Source organism: Oryx dammah, unplaced genomic scaffold, assembly GCF_014754425.2.
Source record: "Oryx dammah isolate SB20612 unplaced genomic scaffold, SCBI_Odam_1.1 HiC_scaffold_18, whole genome shotgun sequence".
NCBI classification, from domain to species: Eukaryota; Metazoa; Chordata; class Mammalia; order Artiodactyla; family Bovidae; genus Oryx; species Oryx dammah.
Genome location: NW_024070202.1, coordinates 111,892,071 through 111,920,069, shown reverse-complemented (window position 1 = coordinate 111,920,069; position 27,999 = coordinate 111,892,071). Strand labels below are relative to the sequence as shown.

Here is a 27,999-nt window from a genome sequence, read left to right as displayed (position 1 = left end):
CTCCATAGTTTTGCCGTTTCCTGAATATTGTGCAGTATTACTGTGGCCTTTCAGATGGACTTCCTTTACTTAGTAATACACATGAAAGTTCCCTCCAGGTCTTTCCTTGGCTTGAGAACTCATTTCTTTTTTAGTGTTGAATGCTATTCCATTGTCCTATGTAGCACGGTTCATTTATCCATTCAATAAGGACTTTTTAACTGCTGAAGGACTTTTGGTTGCTTCCAGCTACATAAGTTTTCATATCTTTTGAACATTGTAGCATATGAATTCTGTGAGTTCATATTTATCTTTTTAAGAGTCGGACACAACTGAGCAACTGAACTGAACTGAACTGAAGATACAATTTAATATTTTTAAATAATCAAATTAAAAAGAGGTCTCACCCACTAAGATTGGTGGGGAATCCAGCATGGGTAGTTTGAACATCCTTCTGCTTTCTGATGCATTTTGCCAGAATCCAGAGTCTGTGCAGAGGTCCACTCCGAGCCCAGGCGTGCTCATTTTGAGGCAAGCAGCACCTCCAGGGCCACACTCCCTCAGGGCCGAGCCCAAGACCTTTGCAGGGCCCTTCCTGGTTCTACAGGAATTCTTCCTAAAGACTCCGTGTGCTGTTAAAAGTCAGCCTCTTCCAATGGTCCCTTCCCATCTTGGGAGGCTCCAACCAGCCATTCTCCAGTGAGTCCCACCTCCCTGCACCGTGCATCAAGCTTTTGAGCCTTTCCACCTTGCACACAGATCACTCTCCATGACTGGCCTTGATTTCTATTTAAAGTCTTCTCTTTGGGATTTCCCCAGTGGTCCAGTGGTTAAGACTCTACCCTTCCAATGCAGGGGCAGAGGGTTCAATCCCTGGTGGGGAGAATAAGATCCCATATGTGGCGTGGCTAAAAAAATTTAAGAAAAAGAATTTTTTTTTGGTAAAAGATTTTAAAGGCTTTTCCAGGGCATCCCACCCAGTCTGACAATTTCATTTGGTCTGCTCACACACAAACACATATACACATAAGTTCACACTCACGATAAAACAAGGGAATGCTCAAAGACTACTGGAGCCCTCTCTGTCAAATCTGGAGATGGTGAAGGCGTCAATTCAGTGTCCTGAAAACTCATAAAGGGAAGAATCAAGTATGTTCTACCTCTTCTATAGGAACTATATTCCAACAGAACTAATGAGTCAATAAAAAGAAAGTCTTCTTTATAAAAGAATTTAAGCTAATAAAGGTAGAGGATTGGAATTGAACCACTCACAACTCCTAAGGAGGCAATGGTCATAAGCCAGTGTCCCCAAAGCCTACCAAAATGATGAGATGACTGTTTGATGGGGGAATTTAAAATGCGATTAACTACACCTCAACACACCAGTTAATCTCTTTCTTTTTTAAAGAGCTTTTGGTTTTGGGGGGGGCTTTATTCCCCTAAGATTCCCCGCAGGATCTTAGTTCCCCTTGAACAAGGTTGCTGAGCGGCCTCGGTGGCATCACCAGCAGCACAGGTGAGGTGACAGAGGTGTGGTACCTGCGAGAGCATCGGTGCCGCTGCTGAACGGCCCTGTTCTCAAGGGTTCCCCCCACAGCTCATCTCACCCAGAGACTGGGGGAAGTGCTTACCTCCAGCTTTAGAATGCCACACTATTCAGGATGATGATACCCCTAACACCGGAAGAGGAAAGAGAAACTAGAGTCAGCAGGCAGTGGTGGGACTGGCTGTCAGCAGGGCTGCCCCCAGAGGTCTGTCTATGAGAAGGGGGCCCAGAGTGACTTTTGCAGACTGGGTTTGTCACAAACAGTGACCTCTGTCTTGATCAGCGGGTATAACAACCTAACGGCCCAACGCAGTGGGTGATGAGCTGTTATCTCCCAAATAGTCTAGAAGGAAGTCAAACAGTAAGGAATTGGCTGATGTTTTACCTAGCACTGCCAGGCAGATACCCAATTCCGTCTGTGTTCTAGAGAGAATTCTTTCAATATGGTCACCCGCTTTAGTTCCGGAGTTAGACTATCTGGGTTACTGAATTCCTCTAAATTTTTATTTCTTTATCTGTAAATCAGGGATAATAATTACAGTAAGTAAGTCCCTTGCATATGAATTGAGTGAGTTCTATTCTGAGAGTGCATTCGTAAGTCCAATTAGTTCTTAAGTCCAATAAGTCTAGCCTAGGTACCCGACTAACACAGTTAGCTATGTAGTACTGTACTCTGATAGGTTTATAATACTTTTCACAGAAGTAATACATAACAAGCAAACACACACAAAAAAAATTTTTTAATCTTATAGTACCGTTCTTTGAAAAAAGTACAGTAGTCCAGGACAACAGCTGGCATACGGGGGCTAGCATTGAGTGGACAGGCAAGAAGAGTGACTGACTGGAGGAGGGAGAAGACATGGGAGATGGTAGTGCTGAAGGAGCAGCTGCAGTTGGAGACGGAGGGCGAGCTGCGGTGTCATCCGCAGCTGATGTGATTGGATGACAGTGCAGGCTCACATCTCTGAAAGCGTGCAACTTGAAGGTTCTCAAGGAGAGGACTTGCTGAATACCTATGTCATGGGGTTGGCTCGAAGACAAAAGGTGATGACTCATGGAAAACGTTTAGTACCATATCCTCCTAGGAAGACCCAGAGCCATCTGGGAAGAATGGAGAGTAACAGGGTCATGGAGGGGAGACGGAGAGCTCAGTTAGGAAGCTGGGTCTTAACAGAGCTCATAAGCCAGGTTTCCTGTCCTTGAAGGCTGCTCTCCCCACCCCACCCCCAGCCACACCCCGTCCCACCCCCACCCCCAACCAACTGGGTAAACCTGATGTCTTAACAACGCAGGGGAGGGATGACTGTGTGGAAGGCAAGTTGTCAGTGCTCCGTTTTCAAATGCCAACAGTGTGGGTGCTGGGGGATTAGGGGAATAAAGATCGGTACCCACTCTGTGCTTGCGGAAGCTGGGGTAGGTTGCCTGGGTGTGGCTGGGAGAGCCAGGGAACCTGGCACGAGACGCTGCGAGGACCAGGGTGGGATCAGAAGGTCACAGCGTGGTCCAGATGACATGGAGAACCAGATCCCACCCATCTCCAGCACTGTGGTACTGGGAAAGCCCTTTCAAAACTCAAGTGTGACACGGGATAGGCGGGTGATGGTTGGGGGAGTCCTGAGGTGACTAATTAAATTTCTGCTGCTGGGTATAGTGAAAGTGAAAGTGAAGTCGCTCAGTTGTGTCCGACTCTTTGCGACCCGTGGACTGTAGCCCACCAAGCTCCTCTGTCCATGGGATTCTCCAGGCAAGAATATTGGAGTGGGTTGCCATTTCCTTCTCCTTGCTGCTGGGTATAATGGGGCACAAAATAGAGACTGAGTTGTTTTTGTAGAAAAACAGTTATCTCCATCCCTCAATCCGTGGATTACGGTATATCAACAATGAGCAGATCACAGAGCTGAGACACTAGGTTGGGGAGGAGAGGCACATGGTCGAGGCCGGATGGCCGGATGCAGGGATCCAGGAAAGATGCCTGTGCACACGCTGACGTTCGCAGTTTAGTGACGGAGCATTCTGGCCTCTAAAGAAGGAATGGTGCTTTGGGACAGGACTAATACATAATCATTTTCCATGGCCCGAGAAACCCTCAAGAGCATTCAATTTCCTTTTGCTCTGATTGCAGCCTCAGGAAGCAACCCTCAGATAGCTAATTTGGTTTCCGGGGTAACCTCCAGGGCATTCTGGCTTATTGTGCATCGGGCCTTCAGAGCCTGATTAGGGAGGTCGTGTGCGCCCGTCCAAGGGGTCTGACGCTGCAGGTCTGGGAGCCGAGCTCCAGACCTGATGACATACACGGAGATGCTACCAGGTTCAGACTCCAGCCCGGGGCAGAGTGCACGTCCTAACCCGGCAGGACTGTGGAGGTTGGGAGGTGAAGGGCAGGGTGCAGGGGAACCCCTGGGATTGGTGCCTGCTGATGGGCTGTAAGCCTCAGCACCAGCCAGCTCCTCCAGGCCCTGCATGCTCACCCTTAGGAATCCACCCTGGGGAAATCATTTGAGAAGTGTGCCAAGATGTATGTGTGTGTTCATCCGGTGTTTTATAAATCTGGAAAAAATCACTCACTTACCAACACTCTTAGCCTTTTTTTTTTTTTATCCCCTCAAGAAGGGCAGACTGCCTTGCAGCGCCTCATTGGATGTGCGTGGAGTCTTGGAGCCTTCACAAGCCTACATTCTCCTACAGGTGGATCTCAAGAGTCTGTCTGGAGCTTCTAGCAGAGGCATAGCTACTCCCATACCCTTGGCCAAAGAACCACCCTCCTTTATGTGCGTGCTAGGTCGCTTCAGTCCTGTCCGACTCTTTATGATCCCATGGACTGTAGCCCATCAGGCTTCTCTGTCCATGGGGATTCTCCAGGCAAAAATACTGGAGTGGGTTGCCATTTTCTTCGCCAGGGGATCTTCCTGACCCAGGGATTGAACCCAGGTCTCTTATGTCTCCTGAATTGGCAAGACGGGTTCTTTACCACTGAGCCACCTGGGAAGCCCTTGAAGGGTAATTTCACTTCAGAATAATCTCAGAGAAAGAGTAGAAAATCTTACCCAATTGGACAGCACAACATAACCAAGAAAGATGCAAACAGAAATGGAATGATGTCTTAATCCTAGAGATTGCATGGCTGTACGGCAGGGGCTGTCTGAGTTCTAGAAGAAGCAGGCTGGAGCCATGTCCCAGACCCTGGACCTGTGCTGACCTCTTGGCTCATCCCTGCTCACTGTTCTCCATCCCCTAGAAAGCTGGGGCTGCAGCTTTCTTGTCCAGGAGCCTCTCTTGAAGTAAACCAAGACTGTGACAGCCTCCTACAGGTCCCAGGCCTTGATCCCTGGGAAAGGAAACTGAACCAGAGAGTGGGAGATGGAGAAAAAGAAAAAAGAAATGAAGCATCTTAGACATTAAGGGGCTGGGTAGAGTTCCTCTTGCCCTCAGTATAATGATAACAGTGAGGGAGCAGGTGAGATGGGCTCTGGGAGGAGGGATGTTTGGTGGGCATAGGTGTGGAGACTCTGAGGACATAGGTGTGAAGACTCTGAGGGAGTAGGTGTGAGTTCTGACAGGTGTGGAGGTGGGCACCAGAGAAGCAGCTCAGGTGACTCCCTAGGGAGACACACAATGGTGAGAGCACAGCTTGGGAAAGACTGCAATTATGGAATTGTTCTGTGAGGGCTTTATGGGTGGCTGGGGGTATAGCTCAGGGGCAGAGCATTTGACTGCAGATCAAGAGGTCCCTGGTTCAAATCCAGGTGCCCCCTGTGCCTTGGTTCTTTCCTTTTTTTTTTAACTCCAGTGGAAGTTATACCTCCTACTTATACAGAGACCCTCCTTCTTATGCATTTAGCCTCATGGAATCTAAATTTCCAACAAGTCGTAAAGCCTTCAGCTCCTCCTGTGACATTTTTCATGTGCTCTGTTTTCGCCTCCTCAGCCACATTGATTTCCTGGAGGGGTAGAGGAAGTCTGCCTGAAGCTTTCTCTGTGTTTCCCTTGTGTCTAATTATTACCATCCTGATTTTATTTGTTTATACCAAGCTAGCTTCAAAAAATAGGATCTGAGGCAGCTTGCAATAAAAGATATAATAAAAGTCCACCAACGGAACAAGTATAAAAAGGCAAGGGCTGACTTATATGAGGTCATCAAAATCAGAGAGACAGAAAGGAGACTGGTGGGCACCAGGGGCCGGTGGAGGTGGGGTGGCCAGCTATCGATTCGTGGGGACAGAGGTATAGTTTGGCAAATGAAAAAGTTCTAGAGAGTGGTGATGGCTGTACAACATAAACGTACTTAATACCACTGACTTGTATAACATTCAGTCGCTCAGTCGTGTCCAACTCTTTGCGACCCCATGGACTGTAGCCGGCCAGGTTCTTCTGTCCATGGGATTCTCCTGGCAAGAATACAGGAGTGGGGTGCCAGTCCCTTCTCCAGGGGATCTCCCCAACCCAGACCCCAACCTGGGTCTCTTACATTACAGGCAGATTCCTTACCACTGTGCCACCTGGGAAGTCCTTACTTAAACATTTGGTTAAGATGATAAGTTTCATGCTACTTGTATTTTGCCACAATTTTTAAAAGTTGAAGGGAATAAATAAGGCAAGAACTAAACATTTGAAGAGGATGCAGATAATTATTCCCGAGAGCCCAGGTCAGGAGAAGGCACTGCTGCTGAATACAGGAAGTATCTCTGAGTTTTGGGAAATTAAACAGAAGTGAGAACACACCACTTCGTCAGCAGAACATAATATTTTATTAGCTCTTAAAAACACCACGCATTCATATGATAGGTCTTTATAGACAGAAGGTTGGTGAGACAATGGTTATTTTCAGGGCAGCCAAGTATAATCACACAGGTCGTGTATTGCACGACTCCCCCTGTCACATAGTCCCTGGAGTTATGCAACATACAGACCCTAGGTACTGGCCATAGTTTATTCCCTTTACAAAAAAAAAAAAAAAAGGGCATAAACTGTGTTCCACACACACACGTGTGTGTATAAATATATGTGTTGTATATACATGGCAGACTTACTCGTTAACTACCCAAAATACATTATTTCCTCTTAGTAATAGAACTCTTTATTTTATACTAAGCAGTTATGTTTCCAGCTAAAAGATCACATTTTCTAGACTCTCTTTGGCTAGGACAGGCAAATGAAGAAGAAGAAGCAGTCAGCAGACAAAGTTTCTGAGAAAGCTTTAAAGAAGAACAATCATGTCCCCTTTGGGGCCTTAACTCATGCTTCCTACTTGGAGCATAGATGTGATGGCTGGAATGCCAGCTGCCAACTTGGACCATGAGTCAAGCCTGAGAATGGAACCCACATTTAAAAGAAGACTGATCAAAAAGATGAAAAGAGCAGGTATCCCTAAAGACACCTGGAGTGGCCAGGTCACCAGACAGCCCTGGTCTGCTCTCCTCCACACACTCTTTTTCAAAAGAATGACAGACATTTCTAGCTTGTTCATCCCTCAGAGAAGACACAAATCCAGATGATTCTGAGGCTCATGCCCTCAGAAAGGGTTCTGAGGCCCTTTCCCCATCAATGACTTTTCAAGCTCATCATCAATGACCTAGCTCAGTAGATCTGAGATAGCCAATAAAAAAGGTTTTTCTAACAAGGCCATTCCTTACACCAGGAACCTCCCATTGTTACGGTTAACCAGGTGCCCCAAGGCTCTCTTATCTCCCCGGTAACGAGGTGAAGCAGTGCAGCGGAAAGGTCCTCCTACAGATGCTCTTTCCGTGGTGCGCCCAGTTCTTCCTGGTGCACATCCACCTCTCTGCAGGATACAGAGAGCCCAGGGGACCGTGTGCATTTGGCTGCCTCCTTGCCTGTGCTGTGTGCTAGGTCTCTTCAGTCGTGTCCAACTCTTTGTGACCCCATGGACTGTAGCCCACCAGGCTCCTCTGTCCATGGGATTCTCTAGGCAAGAATACTGGAGTGGGTTGCCATGCCCTCCTCCAGGGGATCTTCCCAACCCAGGGATCAACCCGAGTTTCATATGTCTCCTGCACTGGCAGGTGGGTTCTTTACCAGTAGTGCCACCTGGGAAGCCCTCCTTGCCTGTAAGTCCCCACCCCGAAAGAAATTCCTTTCTTGCACAATAGAAATGTATGGGGCAGGACAACCATGCATTTGGGCTGGGAGAAAATATTTGTAAGTGGTACAACCAACAGGGGCTTTATTCCCAAAATATACAAAAAGCTCATAGAATTCAATTTAAAAAAAAACTCAATCAAAAAAAGGGCAAAAGACCTAAATAGACATTTCTCCAAAGAAAACATACAGAGTCCAAAAGGCACATGAGAATATATATGCTCAGCATCACTAATTATTAGAGAAATGCAAATCAAAACTACAGGGAGGTACCACCTCACATCATCATTAAAAATTCTACAAATACTAAACGCTAGAGAGGGTGTGAAGAAAAGGGACCCCCTCTCACTCTGCTGGTAGGAATGTAAATTGGTGCAGCCACTATGGAAAACAGCATGGAGGTTTCTCAAAAAACTAAAGACAGAGTTGCCACACGAGCCAGCAATCCCACCCCTAGACATATACCCATATAAAACTCTATTTCAAAAAGACACATATACCCTTATAGTCACAGCAGCACTATTCACAATAGACATGGAAGCAAGCTAAATGTCCACTGAAAGACGAATGGATGAAGAAGATGTGATATAATGTAGAGTATATTACTCGGTCATCCAACCAGTCCATTCTGAAGGAGATCAAACCCTGGGATTTCTTTGGAAGGAATGATGCTAAAGCTGAAGCTCCAGTACTTTGGCCACCTCATGCGAAGAGTTGACTCATTGGAAAAGACTCTGATGCTGGGAGGGATTGGGGGCAGGAGGAGAAGGGGATGACCGAGGATGAGATGGCTGGATGGCATCATGGCCTCGATGGACGTGAGTCTGAGTGAACTCCGGGAGTTGGTGATGAACAGGGAGGCCTGGCGTGCTGCGATTCATGGGGTCGCAAAGAGTCGGACACGACTGAATGACTGAACTGAAAAAGAATGGATACTTCAGCAGCAGCAGTGGCTCCAGAGATGATCACACTAAGCAAAGTAAGTCAGAAAGAGAAAGACAAGTGCTATATGATATCACTTATATGTGGAATCTAAAATATGACACAGGGCTTCCCTGGTGGCTCAGTGGTAAAAAATCCGCCTGCCAATGCCGGAGACAGGAGTTCAGTCTCGGATCCGGGAAGATCCCACGTGCCTCAGAGCAACTAAGCCCGTGCACTACAACCACTGAGTGTGTGCTCTAGAGCCCAGGAGCTGCGACTACTGAGCCCACGTGCCGCAGCTACTGAAACCGCACACTCTACAGAGCCTGTGTCCACACCACGAGAAACCCCCGCAGTGAGAAGCCTGCACACCACAAGTAGAGCAGAGCCCATGCAGTAACAAAGACCCAGCACAGCCAAAAAAGAAATAAAATTAATAAAATTAAAACATGACACAAATGAACATATCTATGAAACAGACGCACAGACACAGAGATCAAACTTGTGGAGGCTGGGGTCAGGGAGGGGAGGAAAGATTGAGAGTTTGGGAGTAGCAGATACAAACTGCACAGGATGGATAAGCAAGGTCCAACTGTATAGCGTGGGGAACTATATTCAGTATCCTCTGATAAACCATAATGGAAAAGAATATGAAAAAGAATACGTATGTATAACTGAGTCACCTCTCTGTACAGCAGAAATTAACATAACATTGTAAATCAACTATATTTCAATAAAATTAACAAAAAAAAAGAAATGCATGGTCTTATCGGAGAAGGCAATGGCACCCCACTCCAGTTCTCTTGCCTGGAAAATCCCATGGATGGAGGAGCCTGGTAGGCTGCAGTCCATGGGTCGCTAAGAGTCAGAAATGACTGAGTGACTTCACTTTCATTTTTTACTTTCATTCATTGGAGAAGGAAATGGCAACCCACTCCAGTGTTCTCTCCTGGAGAATCTCAGGGAAGGGGGAGCCAGTGGGCTGCCGTCTATGGGGTCACACAGAGTCGGACACGACTGAAGTGACTTAGCAGCAGTAGCAGCATGGTGAGAGAGCGCAGGAGGCGCGCAATAGCCATTCTCATTTCTAATCTGTTACCAGCAGCTGAATGTAGTTCTTCCAGCAGTTGGAAAAGAGAGTTCTACAGAGGTCAGGCACAATAACTGAGCAGTTGTTGTTGTTGTTCAGTTGCTAAGTGGTGTCTGACTCCGCAACCCCAGGGACTGCAGCACACCAGGCTCCTCTGTCTTTCACTATCCCCTGGAGTTTGCTCACATTCACGTCCACTGAGTCGGTGATGCCATCCAACCATCTCATCCTCTGCCACCCCTTCTCCTTTTGCCTTCAAACTTTCTCCTTCATGCATCACAGCCTTGTTGTGTTGGAGGGTCTTGTGTAATTCAATGTAGCTATGAGCCATGCCATGCAGGGCCACCCAGGGTGGAAGGGTCATAGTGGAGACTTCTGACAAAACGTGGTCCACTGGAGGAGGGAATTGCAAACTACTCCAGTATGCCTGCTGTGAGAACCCCATGAATAGTATGAAAAGGCAACTTAGCAGGGTGAACGTCATCCCCAGATTCCAGAGGAATGCGTGGTCAGCATAGCCCTCTGACCAGTGCTGCTCAAAGTGGGGTCCAAGAACCAGCCCACAACCCCTTCATTTATGTTCAGAAACTCTACCATCTGACACTGGCCAGCTTTGGTTGCAGTGCGTCTCAAAGTTCACAGGTCTGATGTACTCATATTGAGCTGTGATAGCTTTTTAAGAAAATAAAAATAAAGCTTGTCCTTGACCAAAGGTAGTGGGAAACTCACTGCTTTCATTACTGTCCTTCAAGGCCCTTCTCTCAGCATCCCAGGGCTGCTGCAGTATAGCACGACAGGCTTCCACTTGCCATGGCCCTCGGGGCACTTGGGTGCCAGCAAATGCACAGAAGGTAGATTAAGCTATAAACATTTATGAAGCATATATACTTCCCTAGGTAGGAGTGGTGGAAAAGGAGTCTCCAGACTAACCTTCCAGGAACAGTGACCTGAGCTAAGCTGCAGAACTGGCCTGATGGAGAACAGCCAGCACTGGGCTGGCAACAGCCAGCACTGGGCTGGCGTCACCCAGCAGTCTCCATTCTCACCAGACACCGGCCTGTGCGCCACACCTGCACCAAATACTCGAGCCTTGAATGCTGGACAATGACCCCATCCTTGCAAGCAAACTGGACTCTACACCTCCCTCTCCCCTCCTCAACCCCTACACAAGCATATCTTATTATTGGTTGTTGCTGTTCAGTCACTAAGTCGTGTCCAACTCTTTGTGACCCCATGGACTGCAGCATGTCAGGCTCCCTTACCCTCCGTTATCTCCCAGAGTTTGCTCAAACTCATATCCATTGAGTCAGTGATGCTATCTAGCCATCTCATCCTCTGCTGCCCCCTTCTCCTTTGGCCTTCAATCTTCCTGAGCATCACGGTCTTTTCTGATGAAATGACTCTTAACATCAGGTGGCCAAAGTGTTAGAGCTTCAGCTTCAGCATCAGTCCTTCCAATGAATATTCAGGGTTGATTTCCTTTGGGATTGACTGGTGTGGTCTCCTTGCAGTCCAAGGAACTGTCAAGCATCTTCTCCAGCATGACAGTTCAAAAGCATCAGTTCTTCAGCACTCAGCCTTGTTTATGCTCCAGCTCTTGCATCTGTACATGACTACTGGAAAAACCATAGCTTTGATAGTACGGACTTTTATTGGTGAAGTGATGTCTCTGCTTTTTAATACACTGTCTAGGTTTGTCATAGTTTTCCTTCCAAGGAGCAAGCGTCTTTTAATTTTGTCCTACAGTCACCATCCACAGTGACTTTGGAGTCCAAGAAAATAAAGTATGTCACTGCTTCCATTCTTTTCCCCTTATATTTGCCATGAAGGGATGGAAGCCTAGACTTATTCCAGAAACTCAAAGGAGCCTGAGAACAGAGTTTTGCAACTTCTTTTTTGAGAGTACAGGTCTTGCAAGGAAAGAAATTCTCCACACACAACAAGGGGATTTGAAAGGTTCTGCACAATCAGAAAACATGGAAATGTCCTTTGCAATTACATCAGATTTTTAAATACTTAGTACCAAGAATAAGAATGCAAATGATTTTATTATTGATTTTGCATATTAATTACATGTAGCAGTGATAATATTTTAGATATCTTGTGTTAAATAAATAGATCATTCAAATTAATTTCAACAATTATTTTTGTCTTATAATGTAGCTACTAGAAAATATATAATTGTACTCGGGGCTTGCATTATATTTCTGCTGGACAGTGTTGCTCCAGATGAAGCATGACCTCAGAATATAACACCTAGATAGTGTCACCAATGTGGAAAGGATGGACTCTATAATTAGGGGTGGTGGGATAACTGGCTTCTAAAAAAGTCTCATAAAATCCCTACTTCACTCCATTACAAAAAAATTTCAGATGGATGAAAGACCTAAATTGGGCTCTCCTGGTGGCTCAGAGGGTAAAGAATCTGCCTGCACTGCCGGAAACCCAAGTTTGATCCTTGGGTCAGGAAGGTCACCTGGAAAAGGGAATGCCAATACACTCTGGGATTCTTGCCTGGAGAACTCCATGGACAGAGGAGACTGGCGGGTTATAGTGCACGGGGTTGAAAAGAGTTGGACGTGACTGAGCAACCAACTTTCAAAGACCTAAATATAAACTCAGACTTTTAGAAGAACATACAGAACACAGTTGTCTCAGTGTGTTGGGGTGCTATATCCAAATACCAGAGACTGGGTGGCTTATAAACGATAGAAATTTGTTTCTCACAGGTCTGGAGGTTGGCAAGTCCAAGACGTCTGGTGATAGCCCTTTCTGGTTCATAGGTGGCTGTATTCTTGCTGTGTTCTCAAGTGGCAGAAGGAACAAAAGATCTCTCCTGGGTCTCTTTCCTAAGGGCACTAATCTGTTTCAGGAGGCCTCCACCATCTCGACCTAATCACCTCCCCAAGGCCCCACCTCCAAATATCATCACATTAGGGATTAGGTTTCAATGTACGAATTTTGTAAGGGAGGCTCACAAACATTATTTATAAAATATGTATAACTCAGGGAAGGCTTTCTTAAACACAACTTCAAAATCACAAACTGTAAAAGATAAATTTGGCTGTATCAAAATTTACATTTTTATACGACAAAACATTCCTTAAACAAGAGACTCTGAATTTTGTAACACACATGATTGGAGAATAGATATGCACTAGAATATAAGCAAGATGAAGAGTTTGTGGAGATCTTTTGCAAAACATTATAAATATGCTTAACACTATTGAACTGTACACTTTAAAATGGTTAAGATGGTAACTTTCATGTGCTTTTTACCACCATTTAAATTTTTGTAATTATTTTAAAAGATAAGAATTCCTATAGAGCAATCAGGAAAAAAAAAAAGTTAGCCCAATTAAAAAAATGGGCAAAGACAGAATAAGCAGTTCACAGAAGAGGGATTTTTTTTTAAATGTTTTCTTTGTTTATTTATTTTGACTGGGATGGGTCTTAGTTGCAGCATGCAGGATCGGGGATAGAACCCGGGTCTCCTGCACTGGGAATGAGGAGTATTACCTACTGGACCACCAGGGAAGTCCCTACAGAAGAGGTATCTTTATGACAAATAAACACATGAAAAGATGCTCAGCATCGTTAGACATCAAAGAAATGGAAAGTGGTTAAACGATAAAGAAGCACCATTTTTATACTCTTTCAGAATTTAGGATAAGTTGAAGTCTAACTAGATCAAAACCTGGTGAGGAGGACAATGGTATTTTCATTCGCTAACAATGTGAATATAATTGCTATACTCATGGAGAAAGCCTTGGCAATAAAAATAGTAAAATAAATATTAAAAACTACATAAAACTGCAATCATAAAATTATAAGCGTGTGTAAAATCCAGATATTTCATTTCTGGGTATTTTCCCTTGAGAAGTTCTACATAAATGCATCAGGAGATATGTACAAAGATTTTCATTGCAGCACTATCGTTAATATGCAGAAAAAAACAGGAAACATTCTTAGTGTGTCCTTTAATCAGTTCAGTTCAGTTTAGTTCAGTCGCTCAGTCGTCTCCGACTCTTTGCGACCCCATGAATCACAGCACACTAGGCCTCCCTGTCCATCACCAACTCCCGGAGTTCACTCAAACTCAGTCCATTGAGTCTGTGATGCCATCCAGCCAGCTCATCTTCGGTCGTCCCCTTCTCCTCCTGCCCCCAATCCCTCCCAGCATCAGGGTCTTTTCCAATGAGTCAACTCTTCTCATGAGGTGGCCAAAGTATTGGAGTTTCAGCCTCAGCATCAGTCCTTCCAATGAACACCCAGGACTGATCTCCTTTAGAATGGACTGCTTGGATCTTGCAGTCCAAGGGACTCTCAAGAGTCTTCTCCAACACCATGGTTCAAAAGCATCAATTCTTCGGTGCTCAGCCTTCTTCACAGTCCAACTCTCACATCCATACATGACCACTGGAAAAACCATAGGCTTGACTAGACGGACCTTTGCTGGCAAAGTAATGTCTCTGCTTTTGAATATGCTATCTAGGTTGGTCATAACTTCCCTTCCAAGGAGTAAGCGCCTTTTAATTTCATGGCTGCAATCACCATCTGCAGTGATTTTGGAGCCCAAAAAAATAAAGTCTGACACTGTTTCCACTGTTTCCCCATCTATTTCCCATGAAGCGACGGGACCAGATGCCATGATCTTCGTTTTCTGAATGTTGAGCTTTAAGCCAACTTTTTTGCTCTCCTCTTTCACTTTCATCAAGAGGCTTTTTAGTTCCTCTTCACTTTCTGCCATAAGGGTGGTGTCACCTGCATATCTGAGGTTATTGATATTTCTCCCGGCAATCTTGATTCCAGCTTGTGCTTCTTCCAGTCCAGCGTTTCTCATGATGTACTCTGCATATGAGTTAAATAAGCAGGGTGACAATATACAGCCTTGACGTACTCCTTTTCCTATTGGGAACCAGTCTGTTGTTCCATGTCCAGTTCTAACTGTTGCTTCCTGACCTGCATATAGGTTTCTCAAGAGGCAGGTTAGATGGTCTGGTATTCCCATCTCTTTCAGAATTTTCCACAGTTTATTGTGATCCACACAAAGGCTTTGGCATAGTCAATAAAGCAGAAATAGATGTTTTTCTGGAACTCTCTTGCTTTTTCCATGATCCAGCGGATGTTGGCAATTTGATCTCTGGTTCCTCTGCCTTTTCTAAAACCAGCTTGAACATCAGGAAGTTCACGGTTCACGTATTGCTGAAGCCTGGCTTGGAGAATTTTGAGCATTACTTTACTAGCGTGTGAGATGAGTGTCATTGTGCAGTAGTTTGAGCATTCTTTGGCATTGCCTTTCTTTGGGATTGAAATGAAAACTGACCTTTTCCAGTCCTGTGGCCACTGCTGAGTTTTCCAAATTTGCTGGCATATTGAGTGCAGCACTTTCACAGCATCATCTTTCAGGATTTGAAACAGCTCAACTGGAATTCCATCACCTCCACTAGCTTTGTTTGTAGTGATGCTTTCTAAGGCCTACTTGACTTCATATTTCAGGATGTCTGGCTCTAGGTGAGTGATCACACCATCGTGATTATCTGGGTTGTGAAGATCTGTTTTGTACAGTTCTTCCGTGTATTCTTGCCACCTCTTCTTAATATCTCTGCTTCTGTTAGGTCCATACCATTTCTGTCCTTTATTGAGCCCATCTTTGCATGAAATGTTTCCTTGGTATCTCTAATTTTCTTGAAGAGCTCTCTAGTCTTTCCCATTCTGTTGTTTTCCTCTAGTTCTTTGCATTGATCTCTGAGGAAGGCTTTCTTATCTCTCCTTGCTATTCTTTGGAACTCTCCCATTTGAATGCAGATTTCCAAAGAATAGCAAGGAGGGATAAGAAAGCCTTCCTCAGTGTCCTTTAATAGTAGAATAGATAAATAAAATTTCCTGAATTCTTATCATGTATAAAATAAAACAGTTAAAATGAAGTTTAAGCTGAGTGACCAAGAGACAATAGGTATTAGGTCCCAAGGGCAGGAGTGAAACGGGTCCTGTACGTCAGGACTGATAACCAGGTGTGAGTCACCAGCCTGTGGCTGTGGTTGCAGTAGGTCAGAGCATTGGTGAGGAACACTTCTGAAGAGAAGAGTCCTGAAGATCATCCTTAAGTCTAGCGAAGGGGCTTCGCAGTGTCCATTCAACGCCTTGTTCCACGCACCCCGAGTTGGGGTTTGCAGTGAGGTGTGTCCAGCACAAAGCTCTGCAGGTGGAGAGGAGCCTACCGCTCTTGGGAATCAACTTGTTTGACCAGAATGGGTGGAAACAGAAGGCACCCAAGTATTTTCCCCCAGACCACGCAGGAGAAAGCCTTTTTGCAGCAAATCAAATTCTGTGCAAGGACAGGCCACAGGCCCCAGCAGAAAGAGTCTGAGCAACACAGATCGTGGAACGCCAGGAGAAGAATGCTTTGCCAGGTCACGGGAGCAGTGGAATGGCCCCAATGGAGGCCTGGGAGGAATTTCATGGAAATGCCCGAGGAGTCATTTCAAATACTTGCCAGGCCCAGGGAAAGCAAATATTACCTTACTACAGTTCTGATCACGGGAGAACCTTCTCATTCTCCTCACCTCTCCTCTCTCCCTTCTCTCCTCCCTACTCCTTGGGCTAGGAATGAATACTGGGGGAGGAGAAAGAGGAAGGACTATGTCTCAGCTCCTCCCACTTCTAGGGGAGGAGAGAAGTTGGAGGCAGTCCTGTAGGAATCCCTTGGTGGTCTAGTGGCAGTGGCCCTGCAGTCACGGCAGAGGCCCAGGTTCAATCCCTGGGTGTGGAGTTAGAGATCAAGGAAAAAATGGAAGGAAGAGGTTCAGGTTATTGATTATTACAGGAGGCAGGACTTTTCTCTTTTTTTAGCAGCACCGTGCAGCTTGTGGGATCTCATTGAACTGGCCACACACTGAAAGCACCCCAACCACAAGGCCACCAGGGAACTCTCGAGACTGGCTGTTTTAATTACAAATTCAGGAGGCAACTGCAGGACTTTCTGCTACCTATGCATGATGTTTGAATCACTTGGGCAGGGGGATTCCCTGGCAGTCCAGTGGTGAGGACCCCACGCTTCCACTGCAGGGGGCAGGGGTTCCACTGCGGGTCAGGGAAGTTTCTGCATGCCACGTGGCACAACCGAATTTTAACAAGAAGTCACTTGGGCAATAGAAACAGCTCATTGAGAAAGTTTAAAGGGATAGTGAAAGCAAAAATGAAGTTGCTTTTACTATTACCTCTTTCGTCCTACAAGTTCAAGGTACCAGATACAAGAGCGACAAAGATAGCTCTCAAAAATATGTCATGTGCAAAAGAATTCAAGCTACTGGAATTTCCAGGACTTGGACTCTGCATTTCCACTGCAGGGAGCCTGGGTTTGATCTGTGTTGGGGGAACTAAGAGCCCCGCAGAACAATACATCCTGCATTACCCCGTTTGGATTTAGTAAAGATACACAGGACGATGCTAAATACTGTTACTGGATATAGAAGTAATAAAAATGGGATTTGTATCTCAAATGCATGAAGTGGTCAAAATTCAACCAAAAAATCCAGTTAGAAAATGGGTGAAAACATATGGGCAGACATTTCAGAGAAAAGGATATACCGATGGCAAACAAGCACTTGAGACAACGTCATCATTATTACCCGTTAGGGAAATGCAAATTAAAACCACAGTGGAGTGTCACTACACACCCAGAGCATGACTAAAACTAAAAAGGTGATAACACCAAATGCTGGCGAGGATACAGACAAACGGTCACTCGTGTGTTGCAGCTAGGAATGTAAAGTGGCACAACCACTCTGGGAAACCGTTTGGTAAGTTCTTACAACACTAAATGTATGCTTATCTATGTAATGGTTAATTTTGTGTGTCAGCTTGACTGGGCCATGGGGTACCCAGATACCTGGTCCAATTTGGTGGGTCTGTGAGGGTGTTTTTGGATGAGATTGATGCCAGGGGAAGTCAGTTGCTGTGTCATGAGGATGCCCTGTTGTGTGGGAATCAGGCCTCCTGCCAACAGCTCATTAGGAATAGTCCTTTTTTCCAACAGCCATGAGAGTGAGCAGCTTAGAGCGGCTCCTCCTGCCCCAGTTGAACCATCAGATAGTTGCAGACCCAGCTGACATCTTATCCACAGCCTCATGAGAGACTCTGAACCAGATTGCCCAGTTCAGCCACACCCAGATTCCAGAGTCTGAAATTTGCACGATATGATGAAGACTTACTGCTCTAAGCTGCTGAGTTTGGGGGTGTGTTGTTATGCACCAATATCGGGTTAATATCGAGTCCTTCTACCTTCAACCCGACACTACCCTAGCATCAACCAAGCCCCTGGACCACTTTGGGGAATGACACAAAAGACGATGGCTGGGCAATGAGAGAGAAACCCAAAGACACAAAAAGAAAAAATTGACATCAGCGTGGATGGCAGGGGATGGCTAAAGGAAAGACAAGGAGGACAAGTAAGTGGTGGTGGGAAGGATACATGAGACTGAAGGCTGAAGTAACGGTTCAAAAATTCAAGAGCCTTATACAGACACAGAATCTGGAAGTGAGCTGGGAGAGAGGGTCAGCTCTGTCCTACATTACAGGTTATTTGAAAGTGATTGCAACTGAAAAACTGCTGCTGAACATCTGGGCTTCATCTTAAGGTAGAGACTTCAGGGACCTTCCAAGTTGGAGCCAAGAAATGATGGTCCTTTTCGGAAAAGGAGGATGGTTATGGTATAAAGGGGGACGTGTACAGTTGAGCGGGACTGATGACTCTGCTGAGTCAGAATGGCAGCCTGTCTGAGTGGAATTGTAAAGAACTGTGGTAATTATACATCCCCATTGTCACCTGGGGGTATAGCTCAGTGGTAGAGCATTTGACTGCAGATCAAGAGGTCCCTGGTTCAAGTCCGGGTGCCCCCTTTGAGAGTTCCCTTTTCCTCCTTGTGCTGAATTAACATTATAGAGTCTTAGAGACCACTGTCAAAGGAGAGCCTGGCTGGAGCACCCAGATGGCCACCCTTATGATTCAGGCTCCAGTCAGACACTCAGCACTACCTTGAAGATCAAGGACAAGACCAGACCCATCCCCAGTTTCCTGGGGCCCTATTGGTTTCAGATTCTGTATTATCCAGGGTCCAGTCCAGAGACAAAAACCGCACTGGTCATTTTAACAGAATTTAATATAAATAATTGCTAGACTGGCGATTCGTTTCTTACATGATAGTATACTTGTTTCAGTGCCATTCTCCCAAATCATCCCACCCTCTCCCTCACCCTCAGAGTCCAAAAGTCCGTTCTATACATCCGTGTCTCTTTTGCTATCTCGCATACAGGGTTATTATTACCATCTTTCTAAATTCCATATATATGTGTTAGTATACTGTATTGGTGTTTTTCTTTCTGGCTTACTTCACTCTGTATAATCGGCAGAGTTCGATACAGGATACAGGATGCTTGGGGCTGGTGCACGGGGTGGGAGATGGGAGGGGGGTTCAGGATTGGGAACTCATGTACACCTGTGGCAGATTCATGTCAATGTATGGCAAAACCAATACAGTATTGTAAAGTAAAATAAAGTAAAAATAAAAATTAAAAAAAAATAAAAATAAAAAGCAGACACATTAATTTGCCAACAAAGGTCCATCTAGTCAAGGCTATGGTTTTTCCAGTAGTCATGTATGGATGTGAGAGTTGGACTGTGAAGAAAGTTGAGCGCCAAAGAATGGATGCTTTTGAACTGTGGTGTTGGAGAAGACTCTTTCGAGTCCCTTGGACTGCAAGGAGATCCAACCAGTCCATCCTAAAGGAGATCTGTCCTGGGTGTTCATTGGAAGGACTGATGCTGAAGCTGAAACTCCAATACTTTGGCCACCTCATGTGAAGAGCTGACTCATTGGAAAAGACCCTGATGCTGGGAGGGATTGGGGGCAGGAGGAGAAGGGGACGACAGAGGATGAGATGGCTGGATGGCATCACCAACTTGATGGACATGAGTTTGAGTGAACTCTGGGAGTTGGTGATGGACAGGGAGGCCTGGCGTGCTGCGATTCATGGGGTCGCAAAGAGTCAGACACAACTGAGTGACTGAACTGAACTGAACTGAATGTCTTCTTTGGAGAAATGTCTATTTGGGTCTTCTGCCCATTTTTGGATTGGGTTTTGTTGTGTTGTTATTCATGTGTATAAGCTGTGTGTTTTGGAAATTAAGCCCTTGTTGTTTGTGTCATTTACAAATATTTTCTCTGGTGGGGCTGATGCTTTTATTATCCCTATTTTACATGCAAGGCCAGAAAAATAAAATAACTTTCCCAAGTTCCCAAAAAAAAAAACATTTGCTAATCTGTGTGTCAGTTTCCTTGGGCTGTTGTAACAAAGTGCCACAAAATAGATGGCTTAAAACAACAAGCATTTACTGTCTCATGGTTCTGGAGGCTACAAGACTGAAGTCCAGGACTGGGCTCCCTCTGCAGACTCTCAGGGAGGCACCTAACTGGCTTCCTCCTAGCATCTGATGGTGGCTGGCAATCCTCAGCATTCCTTGGTTTGTAGACACATCACACCAATCTCGGCCTCCGTGTTCACGTGGCTGCATTCTCCTGTGTATCTCTCCTCTTCTTATAAGGACTCCATCCGACTGGATTAAGGGCCCACTGGAATCCACCATGATCTCGTCTTAACTAACCACATCTTTGACGCCCTTCTGTGAGTAAGGACACATTCTGAGGTTTGGGAGGCTAGGATTCAACACATCTTTTGGGGGAGGGGGACAAAATTGAATCAGAAATCAGAGAACTGAAAGGGTGAAGGGGAAGCCTAAGTATCAGGGAGGGAGGGCCTGCAAGAGGCCTCTCCCACTCCCGGTCTGTGGACACAGTCAGAGGAGGATGAAGTCTGGTCTCACAAGTCCGGGGAGGATCTCTGTAGATCTGGGACCCCTAGCCCTAGGGAGGTGCCAGTGTCCCTGGGGAGACCTGACAAAGCTGGCCTGTGAGCACCAATCTGCAGGCGGCAATCCTCTGGGATGGACTGTCACCGCCAGGTGAGACGGACAGGAACCCAGCGGGCAGGAAGGACAGCTACTCTTGCCCAGCAGCAGCCCCCAGAGCCCTGGGGGCTGGACCACCCAGGAAGCCAGCGGGCAAAGGACAAGAGAGGTTTACAGAGACCAGATCCCAGAGCAGGACATGGGAAGGCGAACTGGGAGCTTAGAGACTGTCACTGCTTCTGACAGTTCATCTCACCCAACAGTGAAAGGGTTGACTCTATGGAGATTTGGGGCAACGAGAGAGAAGCCAGTCTGCATCCTAGGGTGTGGCATTGTGCAGAGAGACCTCTGACCCATATCTGGTCCACATGTGTCCTGTCTCCAAGGTGTTGTATGTTTGGCCAGGCCGGTGGGGACTTTGGGTTTCAGGCACTCAGCAAGAAAACCTCTATTGGTCCTTCCAGCCTCAGGGCAATGCTCCTCAGGTTACGCCCTCCTCCAGGACTGACAGTGCAGAGGTTATGAGCTATGGGAGAAAGGAACCTGTTGCTTCTACTGGGACAGGGAGGTGAGTTAGCAGTAGAGCTAACTCAGCAACTCAGCTGACTCAGTGGCTTGAGTCAGGCCACTCAGCAAACCCATCCTGAAGGGGCACCTCGGGCAGCTTGGGGTGTGGCAGCACAGGCAAAGGTGGTAATTGGACCTGGCTACCATAGCAGGGGGTATAGCTCAGGGGTAGAGCATTTGACTGCAGATCAAGAGGTCCCCAGTTCAAATCTGGGTGCCCCCTACTCATTTTCTCTCCTCTTGCTGATTCTTGCTTCTGTAGCAGGTGAGGAGTTAGAGGAGACCCCTCTGACCCTAGCAAGACAGCTCTGCTCAAATGATACATTTGCCCTCCTCCTCTGATCCTCCCCAGGTCTACCATGAGATCCAATGTGTACGCCTTTCTCCTGGCTGAAGATGAGGACTTTGTCCTTTGAAGGTAGCGAGAGCGAAATCTGAGATCACCGACAGAGGAAGAATAGCTGAACTGCTGGCTGACTTCTCAACAATTGCCAAAGAAGCCAGAAGCTAGTGCAGTAACACAAGCAATATGTTGAGAGGAGACAACAGCCAGCTTAGAATTCTATTCCTTGCCAAACCATTCTTCGCGAACAGACGCAAGCTGTTGGAGAGCGTACGGCCAACAGACGCTCACTAAAGAAAATTCTAAAATACATGCTTTGGAGAAAAGTAAAATGATTCCATATGAGAGCTCTGAGATGCAAAAGGGATGTTGAACAATGAAACTGGTAGGTATGCTAGTAGATCTAAAAGTCATTGTCCAGAGAATGTTAATGTTTAATTTATACACTTTTTTTAAGATAGAATGAAAATTCTGGCTAACAATAATATTTTAGGAAAGCACTGATAAGAATTAAGATGTCTTTATGTCATCTGGGAAGAAGATGAAGATACTAACTTTAGAGTTTTAAAGTTTACATGCAGAAATTTCTAGTATATAATTTTAAAAGTTGTAATTTTGCCAAGGAAAAGGAGGTATGGAAATGGAGGGTATATATTGGTAGTTTTGCTAACCACTCATTAATTCTAATATTTTGTTGATTCTTTTAGATTTCTTATGCAGATGATCATGTCATCTAAGAAATTTGAAATACCTATTTCTTCTTTCCAATCTTTATTTCACCTCTTTTTCTTTCCTTATTATAATGACTAGGACCACAGATATCATCTTTAATTAATGTGTTGATGGTGGATATCTTATTTTATTCTGATTTCAAATGAAAAGTTTTCAATATTTCACCATTAAGTACATGTTGTGGACTATATTTTTTGTAAATGGTCTTTATCACATTAAGGAATTTTACTTCTATTTCTAGTTTGCGAAAAGATTATTTTATCATGGATCAGTGTAGAATTTTTTCAAAACCACTCTGTTTTTGTATCTATTGAGATATTCGTAAATTTTTCTCCTTTAGTCTAGTAACATGGTGAATTACACTTATTGTATTTTATAAAATTAAACACAAATTTTCATTCCAGATATTAACCTACCTTGGTCATTTTGATATATTTGTGGATTCAGTTAGACAATAATTAAATTTTTTTGCACAGCACTTATGTTTATGTGTGATATTGACATACATTTTTAAACTGTTCTTGTTGGGTTTTGGTATCAAGTTTGTGCTAGTCTCACAGAAGATATTTTAGAATATATGCATTTTTTCTATTCTTAGAAAGATTTTTATGTAAAAATAAAGTTATTTCTCATTCAGTATATGATAAAACTCACCAGTAAAACCCTTATCTGAATTTTGGGGAGGCAGAGTTTCAAATAACTGTTTTAATAAAATAACTATTTAAGACTTAGAGGACTAGTCATCTTTTCTGTTTCTTCCTGTGTCAGCTTTGGTAAGTTGTAGTGTTTTTAAAGCACTTGCTAAATTTCCACATAATGTAATCATAAAGTCCTTGTACTCTTAAAACATGATGGATGGATTCAGATTCTAGATCGTAACTGAGTGACCTTGGCAAACATGTTTAACTCTCTCAGTCTTAGTTTTGTCATATATAAAATGGGCATGATAATAGAAATGAGCAAAATAATAGAGCCTAGTTTGTGGAGTTTTGTGAGAATAAATAAATTTAGTATTTTTTAAGTGTATAGAATTGTGCCTTTCACATGGTAAGTTCTTTGTACAGGTTTGTTAGATTTAAAATTTTGTACATTAGTTTTCATAATGTTTTATGATTATTATTTTGAAGTCTAAAGATTGTGCAGCTTTTCTTTCTAATTCCTGCTTTTGGCTAATTTTGTCTGCTGTCTTATTTTTCTTTTCAGTTTCATCAAAAGTTAATTTTGCTCTTCAAAGGCAAACTTTTGGTTTTGGCAGTCATCTCTGCTGTGTGTTTGTTTTCCATTTCATTGATTTTTTTTTTCCTGTATTTCCTTTGTTTCTCATAGTATTCTTTCATCCAGTTTTTCCCCTAACTTTTTAGATGGATTCTTTATTTATATTTATTCTTCTTTCCTAGTATATTCCTCAAAGCTGTATTTCTCTAAATGCTGATTTAGTACCTGTCAGTGGACAAACAGATAAAGAAAATGTGGGATGTATATATACACAGTGGATTATTATTCAGTCATTAGAAACAAGGAAATCCTGCCATCCACAATGACATGGATGGAACTGGAGGGCATTGTGCTAAGTGAAATAAGCCAGGCAGGAAAAGGCAAATACTGTATGGTATCATATGTGGAATCTAAAATAAAAACTTGAGGACTTTTTCTCTTGAAAAAAGAAAACAATTCAACTTCATTTTTGAAAAACTTTTGGTGGTGTCACACAGCATAAGGGATCGTGTTTCCCTGACCAGGGATCAAACCTGTGCCCCCTGCATTGGAGTCAGAGTCTTAACCACTAGACCACCAGGGAAGTTCCTAGCCATGAGTTCTTGCAGTGACTCTTTTCTTTCAGTTCTCCTGACTCAGGATCCCAGCCCAAAGACAGAGACACTTCCCCCAGTGTCTCTACTCCAGGTGGGGCCAGAATCCTGACGTTCACCTCCCTGGTCCTGAGAGGCTTCCACAAGTTCCATGAGCATCCCAGTTGCCTCTTTTGGACTGAAAAACACACTCAGGGCCAAAGCAGCCTGTAGTTTGGAGCTTTAACTTCCTGTTTTCCCATCGTTTTCAAATCTCCACCTCCCATTGTCTGTCTAAAGTTAGCTCTTTGATTCTTTTAATGAGCTGCTTTTAATAGTTTTCTAGCCTTTTAATTTGTCTTCATAGGAAAGAGTGCTTCAAATTACCTTGTGCGTTAAGGAATGCTGTGCTGTGCTTAGTCGCTCAGTCATGTCTGACTCTTTGACATTCCATGGAGTGTAGCCCACCAGGCTCCTCTCTCCATGGGATTTCCCAGGCAAGAATACTGGAATGGGTTGCCATTCCCTTCTCCAGGGGATCTTCCTGACCCAGGAACTGAACCCAGGTCTTCTGCTTTGCAGGCTGATTCTTGACCAACTGAGCTATGAGGGAATCTTTTATACCATTTATTCTTTTGTTTTGTTTTACTAAGATTTTTTTTCATTACTAACAATTTTCTCATTTATTCATTGCCTCAACATATAAGTATTCATTGAGCATCTACTTTGTGTAGATACAATGAAAAACGTAAAATGGAAAACAAAGAACGCACCATCCCTGCCTTCTTGAAGCTTACAGTCAATCTACTAGAGGAGAAATGACATCACATAGTCATACCAAGTGACGTGAAGAGACAGTGCTGAGAAACATAATGCATTTAACAATAAGCATATCTCGTCTTCCGAAATTTAGTTAAGAGAGTAGTAGGAGAGGCACAGCATAAAAGAGCTGGAGTTCCTAGTCAGTTCCATAAAGGAGCAAAAAGTTCAACTGGAAATTTCTTAATACTGTCATTATCTGCCAAAGACATGGTTGTGAATATAGAAACAGAATCTGAAACGCTATTAGAACTAATAAATTAATACCAAGTTTGCCAGGAGCATGGTGAGTAAATAAAAATCCATTCTGTTTCTCTATGCTAGTAGTAAAAAAGAAAACATAATTTTAACACGGGTCCTTATACCATTTATATGTCTTAAGTATTTTATCTGGACTTTTAGATATATTGTTTTGGCCACCTGATGCAAAGAGCCAACTCTTTGGAAAAGACTCTGATGCTGGAAAAGATTGGTGATGAGGGCAAGAGGAGAAAGGAGCAACAGAGGATGAGATGGTTGGATGGCATCCCTGACTCAGTGACATGTTTAAGCAAACTCCAGGAGATAGTGAAGGACAGGAAAGCCTGGCGTGCTGCAGTCCTTGGGGTTGCAAAGAGTTGGACACCACTTGGCAACTGAACAGCTACTTCTAGGCATTCTCACTAAGGAAATACTGATTGAGAATTAAAAACTAGAAAGTGTGGGGTCCTTCTCTGGGAGTCCAGTGGTTAAGACTTTGCCTTCCAATGCAGGGACGTGGGTTCCATCCTGATGGGAAAACTAAGATCCCACATGCCTCATGGCCAAAAAACAAAACATGAAACAAAAACAGTATTGTGACAAATTCAATAAAAGACTTTAAAATTGGTCCTCATCAAAGGGAAAAGAAAGAAAGAAAGAAATGTGATAGGAGAAAAAGGAGAGTGAAGTGGTCAAACCTGTTGTGGGAGCAACACCTCGAGAAATTCCCAGGAGGAGGAAAGAGGTTTTGCTTTTACCATGGTTTTCCAATCACCATGGTTTTACAGTCACCTCTGGAAACTAGAAAGACGTCTAAGCACCCTCCATACTTCTCAAGGGGTAGCAGCAAGAGCAAAGAGCTCGCCTTCTGCCTGGAGGCTACAGCGAGCTTGAGGAGATGAGAACGTGCAGTCTGCACACCGGCCATGAAGGACAAGAGTCCCCTGGGGGAGGTGGGAGGGGAAGTTCAGCCCCCTGAAGAAGACCACTTCTTCAGCCTCTTCAGAGCCCTAATCTACCATCTGTATGATGGTCAGGGGAGAATACTTGGAGCTGGTCCTAGTGTGAACCCTGAATTTTTGTAACAAGACATAGCACGTCAATTTAATGTTCAAATGTGGGAGGGAAGGGAAGGGGCTGAAATTGCAGCCTCTGCTTCAGTAACTGAAAAATGTCAGCAAAGCAGGGGGCACCTGGATTTTAACCAGGGACCTCTTGATCTGCAGTCAAATGCTCTACCCCTGAGCTATACCCCCTCTTATGACTAAGCTTGCATTGGCACCTTTCCACCCTTGGCACTGCAGCCAGGCTCCGTGCCTAGCCTTCACTTTGCTGTTTCCACACGTCCCAGGAGGTGGCAAGTCTTCTCCGCTGTAGTCTACTTTCCCATCTTCCTCCTCCAGCTCTCCTTTTCCTCAGGCCGTGGTCATGGCGCCACCCTTTATACCTGGAAAGGTCATTTGAGTCTATACTAGTGTTTCTACCTCAGCCAGCACATGCGCATCAAGACAAGACTGGTTGGTTCTGGGTCTTTAGTGAACCTCAGACTCAGTGCCTCCGCTATACTCTGAGGACTCAAGGAGGGTGCTCATGGTTTCACTCACTCATTCATTCATTCACTCAACAGACACTCATGAAGCGTGCTAGGTGCCAGGCTCTATCATCCATGTTGAGGACACAGAGACGAATACCTTGTTCCCGTTCTTCAGAGTCTTAATCCAAATAAAAGACGAGCGTATGAACTGAAGTATTTGCAAAGAGTGGCGGAAGCCCAAGCAGAGAGCTGTAGGAGCCGGAAGTGAGAGCTGAGAAGTCAGGAGGGACTTCCGGAGGCAATGGGTGAGGAATTTGCTGGAAGAAGCAGCTGGAGAGGCTTTCCAGACAAAGGAGGAGTGAAAACAGACACATAACTGGGTCAGGTGTGTCTGGAGCTCAGACAGGCTTGAGGCTGACATCACATGGAGACTATGCTCATCAGCCCAGGAGACACCGGAAGTCAGTGAGAGGGACTGCTAATGAGAGGGACTCAGCCATCACGACTGTCAGTGGAGGAAGTTTTGTGACACACAGCACAACCAGTCACAACCCCAGTTAATTAAAACCCTAGGTGTCTAATTCTAGAGACGAGGAGGTACACAGGTTTGCCCAGGTAATGTGAAGAACCCCTCTCGTGTGTACTAGAAGACCATTATGGTGTACCCCAGGAAACCAGGTGGCATAGTGGTAAAGAATCCACCTGCCAGCTCAGGAGACACAAGAGACGTGGGTTCAATTCCTGGGTCAGGAAGGTCAGTGGCAACCCATTCCAGTATCCTTGCCTGAGAGATTCCATGGACAGAAGAGCCTCGTGGGCTACAGTCCGTGGAGTGACAACGAGTAGACACAACTGAACATGTGCGTTATGGAGTGCCCCAGGGCTTCCTGATTGATTTTGTATTTATTTATATTTACTACTTGTCACAGCAAAACGTTTTAGCAAGGGGGCACCTGGATTTGAACCAGGGACCTCTTGATCTGCAGTCAAATGCTCTACCACTGAGCTATACCCCCAGACCTATGTCCAGTGTTAACTGCACCTCTTGATCTGGGTACCTGACTTTCTTACAGCCCTGCTCCCGGGAGCAGACAGCTTGCCCCATGACAGCCTGGCTCTCTCTGCCATTGCTCGCTCACTCATCCACCCCTAAACACCTACTCGCCAGTTTCTGTGTGCCAGACACACCCCTCTCCTTCCATTTCTCTGAATCTGTCTACCTCGGCCACCCCAGTGCCATCTGCCCTGCGATGGGCGGTCAGTGGCTTTCCCCATCTAACAGAACTGTGGTCCCCTCATCCTCTCCTGCACTAGGGTGCTGAGGAGCAGAGGGGGCCCCGCCCAGGCAGGGGAGCAGGGACAAGAACCTGGCCAGG

At 44.9% G+C, this 27,999-nt stretch overlaps 5 non-coding genes across 5 annotated transcripts; 3 read left to right on the top strand and 2 right to left on the bottom strand.

The window, feature by feature from the left end:
• Positions 1–5,205: 5,205 nt before the first annotated feature.
• On the top strand, positions 5,206–5,277 carry TRNAC-GCA. The gene has a single exon. It is a non-coding gene; the product is annotated as a tRNA-Cys (tRNA).
• A 13,187-nt stretch (positions 5,278–18,464) lies between these two features.
• TRNAC-GCA lies at positions 18,465–18,536 on the top strand. The gene has a single exon. It is a non-coding gene; the product is annotated as a tRNA-Cys (tRNA).
• A 2,783-nt stretch (positions 18,537–21,319) lies between these two features.
• Positions 21,320–21,391, top strand: TRNAC-GCA. The gene has a single exon. It is a non-coding gene; the product is annotated as a tRNA-Cys (tRNA).
• A 4,882-nt stretch (positions 21,392–26,273) lies between these two features.
• TRNAC-GCA lies at positions 26,274–26,345 on the bottom strand. The gene has a single exon. It is a non-coding gene; the product is annotated as a tRNA-Cys (tRNA).
• Positions 26,346–27,567: 1,222 nt separating this feature from the next.
• TRNAC-GCA lies at positions 27,568–27,639 on the bottom strand. Its single transcript has one exon. It is a non-coding gene; the product is annotated as a tRNA-Cys (tRNA).
• Between the last annotated feature and the right edge of the window lie 360 nt (positions 27,640–27,999).